Consider the following 16,615-nt stretch of genomic DNA (forward strand, 5'->3'; position numbering starts at 1 on the left):
ACAGATTATTCAACACTTCCCTTGAAATTTAGAGAAACTATTCGCTAATGCAACAAACGTCTCTCTCTCCTTCAGTTAGGTATTCAAGAAGGGAGAGACTCTGTCAATGCTGTGCTTCTCACAGCCTTCATGACCAAGGGTCATTTTGTAGAAAAAGAGGTGCAGGAGCTCATTAACACAACTCATTAGCATAACTTATTTGCATATGTCACACCCCCTGACATCACCGGAAGTGTGTCAGAAGGCAACACACACCCTGACATCACCGGAAGTGTGTCAGAAGGCAACACCCACCGCTCAGGCTCCACCCCAAAAATCTCCAGGTATTTCCCAACTCAGAGCTGGCGAGCCTACCTGGAGAAAAACTGCTTCAAAAGCACGTGTGCTCTTCTCCTTTCTATCTCGAGCACTCTCAAACTTTTTCAAAATGAAGCACTAGGGCTTCGTAATCCCTCCAGATAGCCATAACAGTTCTGGACTAGTCAACCCATCTTATAGACAGGAGGACCCTTCCAATTTTCAAAATCTCCATTTCTAATGTGGCTGTACATGCCTTGAGCTCCTTGCTTAGCTCCCGTGACCTGATGAGCTTGGGCTAGCCTGGCCTATCCAGGTCAGCGCCAGTTTTACTTAGGAGGATTTAAAGCAACCCCCTTTCCAGAAACTGACCCTGAGCCCTGCTTTCTCGCATCTTGAGCCCATTCTAGAATCAATCCCTTCAGTCTACGGCCAGTAAGGTCATGTGGGGACTGGAAGAACCAACATCCCCTCACCAGCTGCTGGGGAGAGAGAGAGAGAGAGAGCATGTGGTGATGGGGATTAATGCATTCTGGATCAGTGCAAAACAAATGCATCCCCTTGCAACCCCATGGTCATGGTCATGGACTTTCCAAGGAATTTTTCGTTCCGAATAGGCCCGCTTAGCACCCCCAGCCTTAGGTTAGGGTCTCAGGCCCGGGGGGTGGGGATAAGGCTGAACTGGAAGGTCATATAGAAACCAGTTGATTTCCTTTTGAGTCAATGCACTTCGGAGCAGGTAGTCACCCAGCGCGTGAACTTGTATGGCTAATGGATTTGAATGGGATTGAAAGAAAACTTCTGGAGGGAATGAATGGCACCAGCCCCTCCGAGCACAGCGAGGCTGTGTGTTTACACTCCAAGAGGGGAGGGCAAAGGGGAGGGTGGGAAGGAGGAGGAAGGCGAGGATCACCTGGGTACCTGAAAGGTCTTTGCGTCCATTTTGGTGCAGCTGTTTTATGCAAATCTTCCTTCAACTTCCAACTTCCTTTCAACTTCCACCTGTTTCAACAACCACTTCCAATACTAGCTCTGCTCCAGCGAGTAGGAAGCCACCCCGGCATGGAGGCCGGCGGTGGCGGTGGGAGGCTCTGCTGCTTGAGATAGGGCGAGGCAGCCGAGGAGGCCCAGTGTCATGCGGCAGGGCTGCCACAGGGCAAGTGGCACAAGATGGTGCTGGCCAGGGCAGACAAAGAGGGCACCAGGCTGCTGTTGCTGTCAGACCCGTAGTCAGCAGCACCGGCAGTGGCGGGGATGGGGCAGCTGGCCATATAGGTGTAGCCCGGGCTGGGCAACATGTGCAGGATGTGGTGGGCCTCATAGGCACCATCCGCCATCATGTCGAGGGGCCTGTAGCTGTTGGGTGGCAACCAAGGGGGGCGGCAGGGGGTGCCTGGAAGTTGAGACCCTGTGGGAGGAAGCCCAGGCCTGGCATTTCCTTTGGAAGCCCCGTGGGCGGTGGCGGAAGGTACCCTCCTTGAACATGAACTCGCTGGCCAGGTCGATGGTCCAGTGGTGGCCTTTCCCTGGGCAGCCCAGGCCCAGGCCCTTGGGCAGCTTGATGATCTGCACCACCCCACCCGCATGATGCAGAGGTTCCACTCATCCGGGGTGGCCACCACGAAGCATCTGATTTCAAAAGGAGTGCACAGATTGGGGTAGGTTGAAGCCCACCCCGCCTTCTTCCAGTCCTTCTCCAGCTTCCTGTATCGGAACCAGGTTTTTTTTGGGGGGGGGGGTTCAGATGGCTGATTACAGGGAGGGAAGTTGTGTTGGAGGAGAGGGTCCAGAAACCTTAGCAGCAGCAGGAGCACATCTGAGGGGGGGCCCCCCCGCCTCCTTGCAACTAGCTGGCTCTGAGGGGTTCACTTGGTGAGAGGCTGCTCTGAAGGCGACCAGTGCCGTCCAGGCACCCCCCAAAAAAAGATGGGCCAAGCAGTGATAGAAAGTGCTGGAATTAGTTCCTACAAAAGTGGGATTGTGTGCTGAAGTGCGCTGCTCCTGCCTTGTCCCTGCTGGGGGAGGAGGACACATTTGCATTCAGGCCGTGCGGAGATGGGATGCTTGATATTCTGCTCATCAGCCCCCAGACTCCTGCAAGGGCACATCCAGTATTGCATCTGTAGCGGGTCCTGGAAAGCTCAAGGAACTGGCAGTCTGCAGGCTGCTGTCTGGATTTCCAGCTTCGTGATGCAGCTGGCTTGAAAGCTGCAGCAGAAAGACAGTGCGCTGGTCCTCTTCGGCATGCCTCCCAGGAGCAGAGGGCTGCGTGCAGGGTCCCCCAGCGGGCTGGGAAAGGCGAGGGGAGGCTGCTGGGAGCAGGGGGCAGGGCTTGCTGCATGTACCCACCCCCTGGGCTCCTTACTGCAGGAGCATCGCTCCGGCGTGCTTCTGCAGGAAATGAGCCCTGTTCATGACTACACAATGGATTCTCTTTGGGTTGTATATAGCAGGGGCTGCAGCCCTTTATATAGGAGGTATTGTTATAACATATTGAAGGAGGGAGAGAGGGCATCTACATTAGTGGATGGTTTCCATATATTTCAAGAGAAGGGGGAGAGATGCTGGTGTTGAGCAATGCTCCCTCTAAGCTCTGGAGTCTTGTGAGCAAAAATTCAACTTTGTGAGCTACTGGCATTAAAGTTGTAAGTGATTTGGCTACTGCATAAATTAGTTTGCACTGGAGCTATCCTTCTTGAGCTAAGCAAAAATGTGTGAGCTGGAGGCTAAAAAACTGTGAGCTAGCTCACACTAACTCAGCTTAGAGGGAACACTGGCTGCGGAGTAATCTGCAGCACAGTGAATACCAGTTTGCAAGCACAGCAATTATTACTTGGAAAACATCACCGGAAAAAGAAAAAAACTGAAACTAATCTCCCCCTAGGGTTGTCAGCCCTCCCATTGGAGGTAGGGGATCCCTGCCACCAGAGCCCGCCCCCCTACTGCCAATCAGCTGGATGGCAGGGAGACTGACCAAGAGCAGGACGGAGGCCCAGGCTACATCATTGGTGACATGGCAACATCACTTCCAGTGTGTACATAGTGGCAACATCACTTCCTGTGTAACATAGCCTGGGACTCCCTCCCACTCTGGTAAATCCTTCCCCATCCCCTGCCCGTTGTCAGGGACCTGGAAACCCTACCTCACCCAGACCGTGGTCTTGGACCAAATCTCTGACCCAGTTGCTGGTACTGGAAAATCAGATCAGTGATCCTCCCATGCAGCATGTCGTGTTGCCCTAAACGCCAACTGCTACAAGGCAATGAATCAGTAATACCAAGCTATTTATTAAGTATCTTAGCCACTGTGGCTTTCAGAGCAGGTCCTTGAGGCCTGAGCCACATCAAGAAAATTCAAGCAGCCCAACTAGAAAATAACATCGGTCAAGCTGTCAAGGGTGAGAAGATGCTGGCACATGGCTGAACCTGTGTGGGTGAGCCACACATTTAAAAAGAGGCAATGAGCAAATGAGTGAGGAGACAGAGACGATAGCAGCAGATGCTCAAGAACCTGCATATGGCTTGAAGAGACTGGTTTGAGGCCACAGCATGTCACAGATGGAAGGAATTAAACACACACACAGTCCGTTTAATGGGGAAACGTGGCCGCAGCTTATTTATTAACACAAACAAAGCATAGGGATGGATCCAAGCATCAGGCAAACCACCTGCTGCTCAGTGGAACCATTCCCACAGCCCACCTGCTGGAGTATCACCCACAGAGTGACAGGATACTGGGACACATGTGGGCACCGACCTCTACCTGGTCTCTCTGTCACCTGGAGGTGAAAGCCAGCCGGCAGCCCCACCTGGGCATGAGGTTGAGTGGCTCCACACTCCAAGGCCCCATATGGGAGCACCCAAATGGGGGAGGGATGCATGCAGGCCCAGCCTACACCCAAAGGATACCGCAATGCCCAAACCACCAAAGAGCGAGGAAAACAATGCCCCACTCCCATGCTACCGTCATATGAACACCAATAATTAAAGTAAAGGTAAAGGTAAAGGTCCCCTTGCTCGAAAGCCAGTCGAATCCGACTCTAGGGTTGCGGTGCTCATCTCCGTTTCAAAGCCGAAGAGCCAGCGCTGTCCGAAGACATTTCCGTGGTCATGTGGCCGGCATGACTAAACACCAAGGCACACAGAATACCGTTACCTTCCCACTGAAGTGGTCCCTATTTATCTACTTGCAATTTTTTGCTTTCGAACTGCTAGGTTGGCAGGAACTGGAACTAGAGACAGGAGCTCACTCCATCACGTGGCACACTTGGGTCTTGAACTGCTGAACTACCGACTGCAACTATGTTTTTGTGTAAGCCGCCCTGAGCAAGCTTCGGCCGAGAGGGCGGGATAAAAAAATTTTAAAAATAAATTTAAAAATAAATGAAATAAAAGCTCCTAAGTCTGTAGCCACCCCAGCAAGACATCCATGCAACCAGAAGTCCATGCTCCACTTAGAGAGGTGAACAGCATTACCTTGAAAGAGAGCAGGCTGCCTGAATGAAATTCCAGGGTATGTGATAACCTCCCCTCCCAGAGTCCTAACAAACTGTGACGCCGCCTTGCAGACCTTCCTCCTGGCTAAGTCTACCTTTTCCAGCACCAATCCCCCACCTCCATTCGCAGCACTCCAGCAAACTAGACTGCATCAATTTTGCCCCGGGAAGTCTTTCATGCAGAGTCTGAAAGTGCATAATGATGGTTCTGGACAACACCATGCCCTTTTGCACTGGAAAGTTATTCTCCTCCAGCTGAATGATGATGACTTGAGGTGGCAAGAAACAACAGCTGCTGTGGTGGAGAAGAGGGCTGACCACTTCATTCCTCTGTGTCCCCACCAGTTGACCTGAAGATGTTAACCGAGACACAGGTCAAAATCCCATCCAGATGAAGCTGCATATTTGCTTGCCCAATAAACGATGCTGTGCCCAATGATCAGAACTGTCCTCCACAAGCCTATAGAGGCTAGAAAAAAACAAGCCGGTCAGTACAATAAACCTGGGCACACATCTAGCTTGTTTGCAAATGATTGCCAATGACCTATGGCCATTATCCAATCCAATGAGAAACCACAATTGGATGCCAGGGTAGCTTCCCCAGTTCAGAATGAATGCACTCTGAACTCCCTCGGGGTAAGGCCCTGCCTCGCAATGTATGCACGCAAAATGCTATTGGACTGAAAACATGACAGACAAAGCACCATTGGTATGCATCAGAAAAGCCCCAGAGATGTAAGGCCAAATCAACAAGTAATCTGAAGTGAATCGCACCAGGCAATGGTGACGCCCAGGGGTGGAATGTAGTTATGTGTCCCACTTGAATGTTGGTCCATCTTGGACCTATGCAGTCAGATATGCAACTTTGAATCACTAAGTGAGATATCCTGGTGGGCGAGGGCCTGACCACTAGTATCACTGCGGGATGCAGCCAACAACTCGCTACATCGAAATGCCTTTAAAAATGCTAATACAAACTGAATATTTAACCTCAGAGGGTGAAAAACATATCCAGGGGAGCTGCTGCATGAATTTCCTAGCATGGACAAAGTAACGGGGCTGTGCTCACTGGGCTTGCAAGGTGCCAACCTCTTCCAACCTTTGATGGCCTGCTGGGCAATGAATGAGTGGCAGGGATCACTAATACCCAGGACCTTACTATAAAACGATATGGCCACCAAATAAATATTCATGGTCTTCGGAGTGAGCCTGTATTCCTTCGTGTTTGCCAGATATTGTAGGACCGAACCCTCAGGGACCGACAAGGGGTTAGCGAAACCAACTGACACTGCAAAAGACAGGAAAGCAGAGGTAGCACACTCATAAGCCCACTGGGTAGAGGGGGCAAGAGTTCCAAAAACTCCCTGAACAATTAATCATTGCCAAGCCTCCAAAGGTCCACTGGGAAGATGTCTGAATGTTGATTCATGCTGGGAGCCAGAATTTGGAACCATTCCTCCTGGAAGCAAGACAAGGCATCCACAATACCATTATGGTGCCTGTGATGTATCATGCTGAGAAAGCTATGTTAGCAACCAGGCAAGTAAGCACAAACCTATGTACCAGGTGTATGACCCGCTCAGAGTGTGATGTCTGCCTATTAATGATCCTGACCACAGCCTGGTTGTCACACCAGCAAAACCAGTAAACAAAAAACAAAGAGGCTGAGGCCCAGTATGGACTTTCCCATATAGCCCTGCAAGCCTTCCCCCACCCCCACACTGTGACTCTTGGCCTGACAAGGTGGGCTACAGAGAACTGACTTGTCCCCAGCCTGCCCTGTCAATAGGGTTGCCAAGTCCATCTTCCACCCCCAGCGGGGGACTTTGGGGGCGTTCCTGGAGGGGGTGGGGCATCCCCAACATGATGACATCACGTTGGGGACGTCTGCCACCACCACCCCCACTCGCCCGTGTGCCGGATCTCCAGAAACGGCAGTTCCCTGCACTTAAAGCAGCCGGCAGCCGGTGTTTCCCCTTTAAGAGCAGCTGCATTTCCCTTTTAAGAACGAAGCTGGCATTTCCCTGCAAGCTTGCGGAGTTTGCGCTTGGGATGAAACACGGGTTGCACACACTTAAAGGTAGAGAGATGGGTGGTTGTGGGTGTTGGGGGTGGGGCTTCCCCCGCCGGCCATCTGGCTGGCGCCGGGTAGAACCCCCCCAAAACGGGGGACCCCTGGCAAACTGGGGGGTTTGGCAACCCTACCTGTCAAAATACACAACGTGGTCAGGCCGGCTTCCTTCCGACCTCCTGCACTGCAATTGCCAGCGGAGTGTACAGGCAAGATGACTTTCACTTGGAGTCAGAGTACCTGAAAGACTGCCTCCTCCCATATTGTCCAACATTGCAGTTAAGATTATTTTCTCAAGTCCTGCTCTCGCTCTCTCTCTCTCTCCCCCCCCCCCCGTGCGCTAACCTCCCTGCAGAGGCAGGGTGGGTGACAAATCTGACAGAACTTTTTCAGTGGTGGAGCATCACCTTCAGATGCCCTTGCCCCTTGGGGTTTGCGTGCCACATACCTTCCCTCTGCTTTAGGCAGCATGCTAAAACATTTCTCTTTACCCAGGCTTTTAAGTAAAAGATTATCACTTTTTTAACTGTTTTATGGTTTGCTTCTAACATATATATCTTTTTATCTGTATAACTTTAGACTATTCTGTTTGTTTTATGTTCATTTAAGCCCTGGTTTGTTTTTACTGACATGTTTTTATGGGCTCTTTTTAATTTTGTTTTATTGACTTGGCTTTTTTAATGGCATGATTTGTTTTTATTGACTTGATTTTATTGTGTTGGACTTTCTTTTAATGTTTTAGCTGTGAGTCGCCTTGCTCAAGGCTGGAGAGGCAGCATACTCATTTTCTAAATAAATAAATACCAAAGCAAGAGCATGGAACATGAAAAAATATGTTAAAATATGTTTACTGAAAATAACCTCTCCAAGAAATGGGTGTCAACAGAACTGGAAAGGAAATACCATCTTGGATATGAGGGACAAGAGGGGTATTGATCGGTCTCTTTCTCCTTTTTCTTCCCCCTTTCGGGCTTTCCATTTCACCTCCAAACTAATGGAGATTCCTCCCTGGCTGCACTGTTGTGATCTCTGAAGATGTACCATGCTAATGTGTATGATCGATTCTATCCAGCCTGTTTTCATGAGATCTCTCAGCCTAATAAAGGCAGTCACACAGAGTATCCCATGGCCACAGCTCAGATTTTGTTGTTGTTGTGGAGCATTGTCTCTTCCTCATCTATTTTTATAGTCAAGAATGCTGTATCCTACATAACAGATTCCTGTTGTCATGTAAGGTGTGACACACTTATAGAGTGATGTTTTTGTTGTTCCACATGTCACATCCATTCTGTGTTAGGTCTTTATATGCAATTGGACACCTTACTTCCCACCTCCTAGTCATGTTTCAATATATATTTTCTCCACATAGAGCTCCGTAGTTTGAGATGAATTTAAACTCCTTAAATACCATGCTAATTTCCTTTCAATCTCAATTTAACACCATTTCTTCCACCAACTTTTCATGGTCCACTCTTGTCTCACCCATAATCTTCTGGCTCCTTCAATTCCAGTATGGTGTAGGTGACAGCATGTGGGAATTGAACTAAGAGCTGAGCACTCTGGATGCTGAATAGAACTGTGTGACCAATTAATAATTATTTTCCACTTGGTAATGACAGTCTTGGTGCAAGTGGAAATGGTCTGGACTACTTTATACAAAATGGTTTGTTTGTTTGTTTGTTTTGAAACTATATTTTGAAGGCTAGTCCCTCAGTTTAATGATAGATTTTACTTCAGTGTTGCTATAATGACATCCTTTATTTCCACTTGTATTTCCACTTGTATTAGCTGTACACTGTTAAGTGGCAATAGAGAATTTACACCCACATACAGCACTATAGGTTGAGCATTTCAATGGCTTGTGTGTATACCATTTCTAAAAGAAGCATGTCATTAGCACGATTTTCTGGAATTACAGTGCATAACAATCTAATGTTGGATAAAAATAATGTAAATAGATTTAACAATATGAAAGGTTCACCTTTCTATAAGAAGTCTATAAGATGTCTATAGGGAGTCTGTATCATAAATAGTTTTTTTTTTTAAAAAAAACTTAAGACTTGTACATCATTTCCTAGATACCAATATATTCTTATAATCTCAAGAATAAACCATTATGAGGCTTCATAATAATGCTACAAGGCCTGCAAGGTTTGTCAGATGGCAATGATTGAAGCCAAGACATTCTGGCAATTTGTGGGTAAAGAAAAAAATGACCAGCAGCCATGGGAAGTACAATTGCCACTACCTCCACAGCTACACAAACAGGCAACAACAGCAGATGTCAGTGTGGTGTAGTGGTTTGAGTGTTAGGACTAGGCCTTAGAATACCTGGTTTCAAATCCTTGGTCCACCACAAAGCTTGCTGGGTGACCACAGTCCAGTAACTCTCAGTCCAACCATCCTCCCCATCATGCTGTGAGAATAAAACAGAGGTGAGGAGGAACTGAGTATGCCACCCTGAGCTCCTTGAAAGAAAGGTGGCATTAAAATGTACTAAATAAACAGTGGAATGGTTGAAGGGATAAATGTATTGTGAACCATTTCTTTCTCCTGTTTTGAGCCAAAAAAAGTTCTGAAGAAAACTTCTGGTTTAACCATAAATATAATGGTGGTAGAAAGTGCCATCAAGTTGCAGCTGACTTGCAGTGACCCCGGAGGGTTTTCAAAGAGATATTCAGAGGTGGTTTGCCATTGCCTGCCACTGCATAGATGAATATGGGTAGACTGTCGCAGCAGAAGAGAGTTAGAGTCCAGTAGCACCTTAAAGACTAACAAAATTTGTGGTAGGGTATGAGCTTTCATGAGTCAGTGCTCACTTCATATGTCCTATATATTGAAAAGTGGAGAGATTTCAGATGCCAAATTACATTAGCAGGCAAATTACAATAGTAGAGCAATTGGATTATGTATGACATGCAAAAGGGTAGTAGGCCTGGAGAAATCAGCACTGGTAATGAGAGAGGAAACCTAGGTCTCAATTCAGTCCAGGTGGATGCATTGTCTTGAGCTTATCAGTTGCAATTCAGCAGTCTCTCTTTCTAATCTCCTTTTTAAATTCCTTTGTAAAATAACTGCTACTTTTAGGGCAGCAACTGAATGTCCTGGAAGGTTAAAATGTTCCCCCACTGTTTTTTGAATGTTGTGATTTCTGATGTCAGACATGTTCATTAATTCTTTGTTCAAGGGACAGGCCTGTTTGTCCAATGTAGAGGATTGCTGACGTGCTAATCCTCACATTAGAGGATGAGCAGGAGTATGAACCTCATACCCTACCACAAAATTTGTTAAGTTAAGGTGCTACTGGACTCTTATTCTTTTCTACTGCCTCTGCATAGCAATCCTGAGCTTCCTTGGTGGTCTCCCATCCAAATACTAACCAGGGCTGATGCTGCTTAGCTTCTGAGATCTAGCTACCCTGGGCTATATACGTCAGGGCTCTAAATGAGATGCTGTAGCAAAAATATGAGGGTTGGCAGGGGGAAAATCAGTATATCTAACACAGATTCATGAGTCCTTACATCTACTTTATGGATCAAATACCTGCAAGCTATGTGGGGTCAAACAGGACTTACCGGGATCTATAAATCAGTATGGCTGAAACCCAAAAGGACAATTCACCTTTTTGGAAAAGGAGTTTATGTTTTGATTAGCCATCTGATTTTATATTCATAAGATTCAGTACGATGTCATAATATAATAAAAGAAAAAAACTGGTGCCACTAAAAATGTAACTTCATTTGAACCTAACAGCACTTCTGGTACTAGTTTTTTCAAGCCAAGTGGAAGGAAAACATTCTAAATGAAAAATATTAATTGTGAAAGGCAAAGGTTAAAATATAGATTTACTACACAGCTTAAAACACAGCTTACAAGTTTCCTAATAGTTGGGGGGGGGAGTACAAGATCCCCTTTCAACTCAGTCCAGGCATAATTTTTACAGGTAAGCAGTAGAGCTCATTCAGGTTAGCTTTGAAGAAGCACCATTACACACAGTGTTACTATTATCACATATTTTAATGCCTTTTTGAAATCTAATTTATTAATGATAAAGAGAAGGTAAATTCACATATGATATTAAATTGGAGTATGTGGTGAACAAGGAGATGCATGTAGAACCCAAAGAGGTGTACAGTAAATGAAAACAAATGTTGACCAACCCCCCCCCTTGCAGCTTGATTCACAGTACAGTTATGATACTCAAATTCAGAGTATTCACAGTGCAAGCCTGTGCAGAGTTATACCCTTGCAAGGCCATTTACTTCAGTTGACTTAGAGAAATACAGCTCTGCTCAGGACTGCACTGTCCATCTGTTTAGAAGTCAATCAAACGAAACTAAATTGAATCCAATTACTTTGGCTTAATTCTGCAGTTGAGGAGACCATGGATCAGCTGGAGGAAAGCCAGATCCAAGCCAAGGGCCAAGACTAGTGTCTCAGGGTGGTCAGGCACAAGATTCATAGGCATCTCCTGGAAACAGGAGTGAATAGCAAGCAGGTTTTGGTAGAGCAGAGCTGAAATTTATTTATTCTGATTTTTAGAGTCCTTATTGATTATCTGTACAATGTGGTTTGGATGGGTAAAATTATGGGCATTTAGAGACCCTAGCAGTGGTCTTGTTGGGGAGGAGGACTTTGGAAGGTAATTTAGTTATTTCATTTATACCTCACCTTTCTCCCCAAGGGGGACTTAAAAGCTCTTACTTCATTCTCCTCTCCTCCATTTTATCCTCACAACAACTTTATGGGGAAAGGTTAGACTGAGAGGGTACAAGTGGCCCAAGGTCACCCAGAAGCTTCCATGGCAGAGTGGGGATTCAAATCTGGGTCTCCCAGATCCTAGTCCAACATTCTTAACTACTAGCTAGCTAGGTAGTTAGGTAGTTAGGTAGTTAGGTAGTTAGGTAGTTAGGTAGTTAGGTAGTTAGGTAGTTAGGTAGTTAGGTAGTTAGGTAGTTAGGTAGTTAGGTAGTTAGGTAGTTAGGTAGTTGGTTGGTTAGTTAGTTAGTTAGTTCGGCCCTTAGTTAGTTAGTTAGTTAGTTAGGTCCTTAGTTAGTTAGTTAGTTAGTTAGGTCCTTAGTTAGTTAGTTAGTTAGTTAGTTAGGCCCCTGTCACACGGGCAGGAAACTGCAGAGGAGAAGTGTGGCTGTTTGCCCCGGGGCAAACTAACATGCAGTAAAGCGATCAGACCTACTGTGGAGGTTCTGTGGAGGTACTGTGGAGGTTCCATGGCAAGGGAGAGGTGCCGATCACAACACACGCCTGCGCGCAATGAAGAAGCGCGCGGCGCGGCGAACTGGTTTTCTTTTTTTGTGTACACTACGAATGCGCATGCTCCGTTGGGTGCGTGTGCGCATCCACGGAGACGTGGGGGGAAAAAAACCCTTTTCCGCAAGGGGACATGGGCGGGCGCCGGATACCACCGGAAACGCGATCAGACGCCCGCCCTTGCCCCGCAGTTTCTGGAAACTAGTACCTCCAAGGTACTAGTTTTTTGCTGCGCTTTTTCGGCAGGAAGCCTCAGTTGTGCCACGGAAGCGCTACGCTTCCCAGATGTGCTGGTGAGATCACGACCGGAAACTCCGCTTGTCTTCCGTATCTCTTGCGTGGCTAATGTTGCGTGTGACCGCAGCCCTAGTTAGTTAGTTAGTTAGTTAGTTAGTTAGTTAGTTAGTTAGTTAGACTTTTAGGCCACCCTCCCCTGAAAGACATAGCTCAGGGCGATGTACAACATGATAAAATTCCAATACAATACCACAATGGCTCTAATTTTAGTATAGGTATATACACTAAACCCTACTTACACCATTGTCCTTAAAGGAGGGAAGGGTTTGCTGGGCTTCCTCTATTCTGGAGCAAATTGCCTATTCTACAAGGTAGCTTACGAGGCCTGATTTCTTGCGCCATGTCCAAGATGACAAGGCCCTGGCCCAAGATCACAAGTCCACTTAGAAACTCTACTGGTTAAAAAAATGTGCACTTTATGAATCCTCCTGAAGACCTGATTCAGCAATTATATGGGACCTCTATATTCTCTTGTACAAGCAAGGGCTCAGATCCTTTAATCTACTGCCAAAGTAGGCACACTTTTAGTTTACAAATATAGCACAACCGTCTAACTTGAACCTTCTCTTTCTTTCTTTTTATTGTCTTCAGCATTGTAGACATAACACTGTGGCAACACAGGTAAAAGAGGAGTGGGTCAAACCACACAGGCCTCTGACCTATCCATAGTGGAGCACACTGACCCCACCCATGTGTACTGATCCTACCATGGGAACAGGACCTACATGTGTACAAAAAGGAAGCACTATCTACCATGGGAATGCGTGCATGGTTTGCATTTATGTTGACTCTCTATGCACATATTTCAATTGAACTTCTCAGTGTTAATCGCTTTTCTTTATGTGACAAAAAATACTATGGAATAAGCTCAAGCATGCACACATGGTTCCATTACAAAAAAATTGCACACAAAGCTATCTTCTCCATTGGGAAGTGGAAGACTACTCATGCAAAGTCTTTGGAAATGTACTGAACCAGATATGGATCCTAGATGCAGACCAATCGGCAACATTAATAGTTTGATTCAACTGAAAAATTAGTGGATTCCCATACACATATGCATAGATGTTTTTATGTCAAATACTTCACATGTTTTCCATGAGGACAACCAATGTACAGCATCACAGGAATTGTAATGTGTGAAGATGTCCTGAGAGAAGCTACTTATAAGTGAAAAGATCCAAAGAGAAATTAGTCTAAAACACCATTTAACCACTTGCTACTGAGTGAATGGGTGTTTAAAGTAGAAACATCCATTACAGAGACTTTTTATCATCAGTGCAGCATAAACTTTATATCAACTTATTAAACAAGAATTCTCATTCCATAAAAGTTCATAGGATGTATACAACTAAGCAGCTGGCACCAATGAAAACGCCTATTCAGTTTCTGGACAAAACTGTCAGGAGAACTGATGTGATTCTTTTATATCCAGTGCAGCATCACTGATGCTGCAGAAATATTTTTTTCTTTATTTGGTAGTCTTTTATTTCTATGTGAGCTTCAGAGCTGGCTATTGAGGGGGGAAATGGTTTATGATGAAAATGGATACATCAAAGCAAACACATATACAATTTTTAGACACGGGTTTATATTTATCAAGAAATAAAAAAAGATATGCAGTGAATCTAGCTAGTCACTTTGTTGAATAACTTCTTTCTTATTTGAGAAGGGCTCCTCCAACCCAGAGGTCATTTCGGGGAGGATCGCGGGGGATTGCAGTTCCCCTGGGTGAGGTACGGGGGGGCACATGATGAAGCCCCGCCCCCTGCTTCCGGCCGCCCTGCTTCCGGCCCTCATTCAGCCAGGAGGAGGCAGGAGAAGAGGGAGGGTAAGTTGCTTCCTCCCTGCCTCTCCCCACCCCTGCCTGCCTGGGGCCAGGGAGGGCCTTTGTGGGGCTTCCTTGCACTCCCACCGGCCTTGCAGGTCCACCGCCGGGCCCCTCATGGGGCTCGGCAGTGGAGCTGCAAGGCCGGCAGCGGCCGGGACCGTTGGGGGCAGGGTGTGTGGCCTTATGACACACTTCCGGTGATGTCAGGGGGTGTGGCCTTATGACACACTTCCGGTGATGTCAGGGGTGTGGCATATGCTAATGAGTTATGCTAATGAGTTCCCCTAGCTCGTTTTCTATGAAACGACCCCTGCTTCAACCCATTTTGGCTTCTGGAGGTAAATGGATTTTTTTTACAGCTCACATACCTTAAGGATAAAACACAACCCTCTGGAGCAAAACAGGTTTTAGAAAACCCAGATTAAGTGTGGAGTATAGAACTATCCTCAAGGTGTGTGAAACGTTCTGGAGGTAAAAGGATTTTTTTTACAGCTCACATACCTTAAGGATAAAACACAACCCTCTGGAGCAAAACAGGTTTTAGAAAACCCAGATTAAGTGTGGAGTATAGAACTATCCTCAAGGTGTGTGAAACTTTTTTTTTTAATGGTTTGCCTTCAGAAGCCAAAACGGGTTTTTAAAAGCCTGTATGAAAGGGACCAATGTGGTGCCTTCCACCTAGTGGGAGTGGCAAATAATAGTTCATATCTTTACAATTTGAATTGGACTGTGGTCTTGGAGCTAGCTGTAATAGTAGCTCCTTTTAGGAACTTGATACAGGAGTAGTGGCTTTGCTAGCTGTGTTCACCTCTGCTATCCCCTGCTTACGTATTCCGAAGCAAAACAAAATGTTAAAAAGATATCACAAGTCTTCACTGCTCTTTTTCATATAAAACCTGTAGTGCTGCTTCCAGAATTTCTCACCTTTTCAGAAGGAGTCGCAATAACATTTAACTCTTCTTCTTGACCTATCCTTGAAGACAGGATGAACAATTACTTTGAATTTTCCGTCTGAGATACTTTGAAGAAAAGTGAACAATAAAATACAAAATTAACACAAGCATAGGAGAACATCTTTAGCGACAGCAAAATGAATAGCCTGAGTTTTTATTAGCCTGGGTCTTTTTTAAGCTCAGTTATCCAATCTGAAACATGCATATTTTCTTTATGATCTTTTTTCTAACTTACCTGAAAAATCTTCAAATGTCAAGAGGGGGAAAAAATTTCTTCTGCCATCTTATATGCTTCTCCCTACAGAAAGTGTTAATGGCTGAGTACTATTACTTAACTGATTCATTTCTATAGTTTTGCTCAACTTTACAAACACCCCCTCCCTTTATATAACATGCCATGAGTCTTGTTTCAGGGTCCTTACAAAACCAGCTCCAAGAGGATATTTGCCATTTCATTTTGGAAAAGGAAGAAATAGAGAGTATTGCTGCAGAAACTGTCTAGTCTACTTTCACAGAGATGCAGATCTTGCATGCAGAGATGACTATTATTTTGCGATAAGAACACAACACGAAACATTAAACAGTTCTCTGTTTCTGCATTGGAACTGTCAGCAATAGTCAAAGCCTCCATGTATCCTATTTCCAGTGGGCAAAAAAGTATACAGATGTATAGTTTGCATTTATGTACTGCAGGGACACGCTTGAAACTCGTTAAAAATGTCACTCAAGACATCTGGTCAGCTGTCCTAATCCATATTGGGGTTTTTAGACTACTGTTATGCCCCCAATATGCTTTGAACATTGCCAATATGCTTTCTCAGCAGTAGCAGCAGTGTGTCCCCTTTGGTTTCACAGCCCATCCCCAGTGCTGGTTTTTATAGTGTCATGTACTGAGCAAAATGAAAAACCACATACTGTATCTTGTGTGTCTGGCTAATGATACTGGTAGAACAAACCTTGTGTGATTAGGAACAGGGACGGATTGGCTTAGGGTCTAGTTCATCTTACGGACTGCAAAAGAATCAGCTGTCACTTGTGCCATGCAGCAGATGGACAGTTTGCATCCGATTGACAGTCCGGCGCCAAAGCCTTTAGAAGCTTTGGCAGCCCACTTGCCATCAGGCAGCCGACTTTGATGTCCTGCAGATGGTTGCCTCGGCCATCTTGCATTTGTGTTGTGTGGCGCTGTTGTGCCTCCGCTCAGAACGCAGGAATTTTGCCGGTTCTGTTTCAGTGCCTTCAGAATTGCCGCAGCACAACTGTATTGGAAAAAACATACTGAGGGACTACGGTGTCAAATCCCTTGTTCATTGGTCTGAGTTTCTTGAAATAAACAGATGCATAACCCAGTTGTCTTTTGGGAACAACTGCTTGTTGCCATTGACATTCAAAATCCGAACAT

The sequence above is a fragment of the Gekko japonicus genome, unplaced genomic scaffold (genome assembly GCF_001447785.1).
Source record: "Gekko japonicus isolate JY-2015 unplaced genomic scaffold, Gekko_japonicus_V1.1 scaffold162, whole genome shotgun sequence".
Taxonomy (NCBI): domain Eukaryota; kingdom Metazoa; phylum Chordata; class Lepidosauria; order Squamata; family Gekkonidae; genus Gekko; species Gekko japonicus.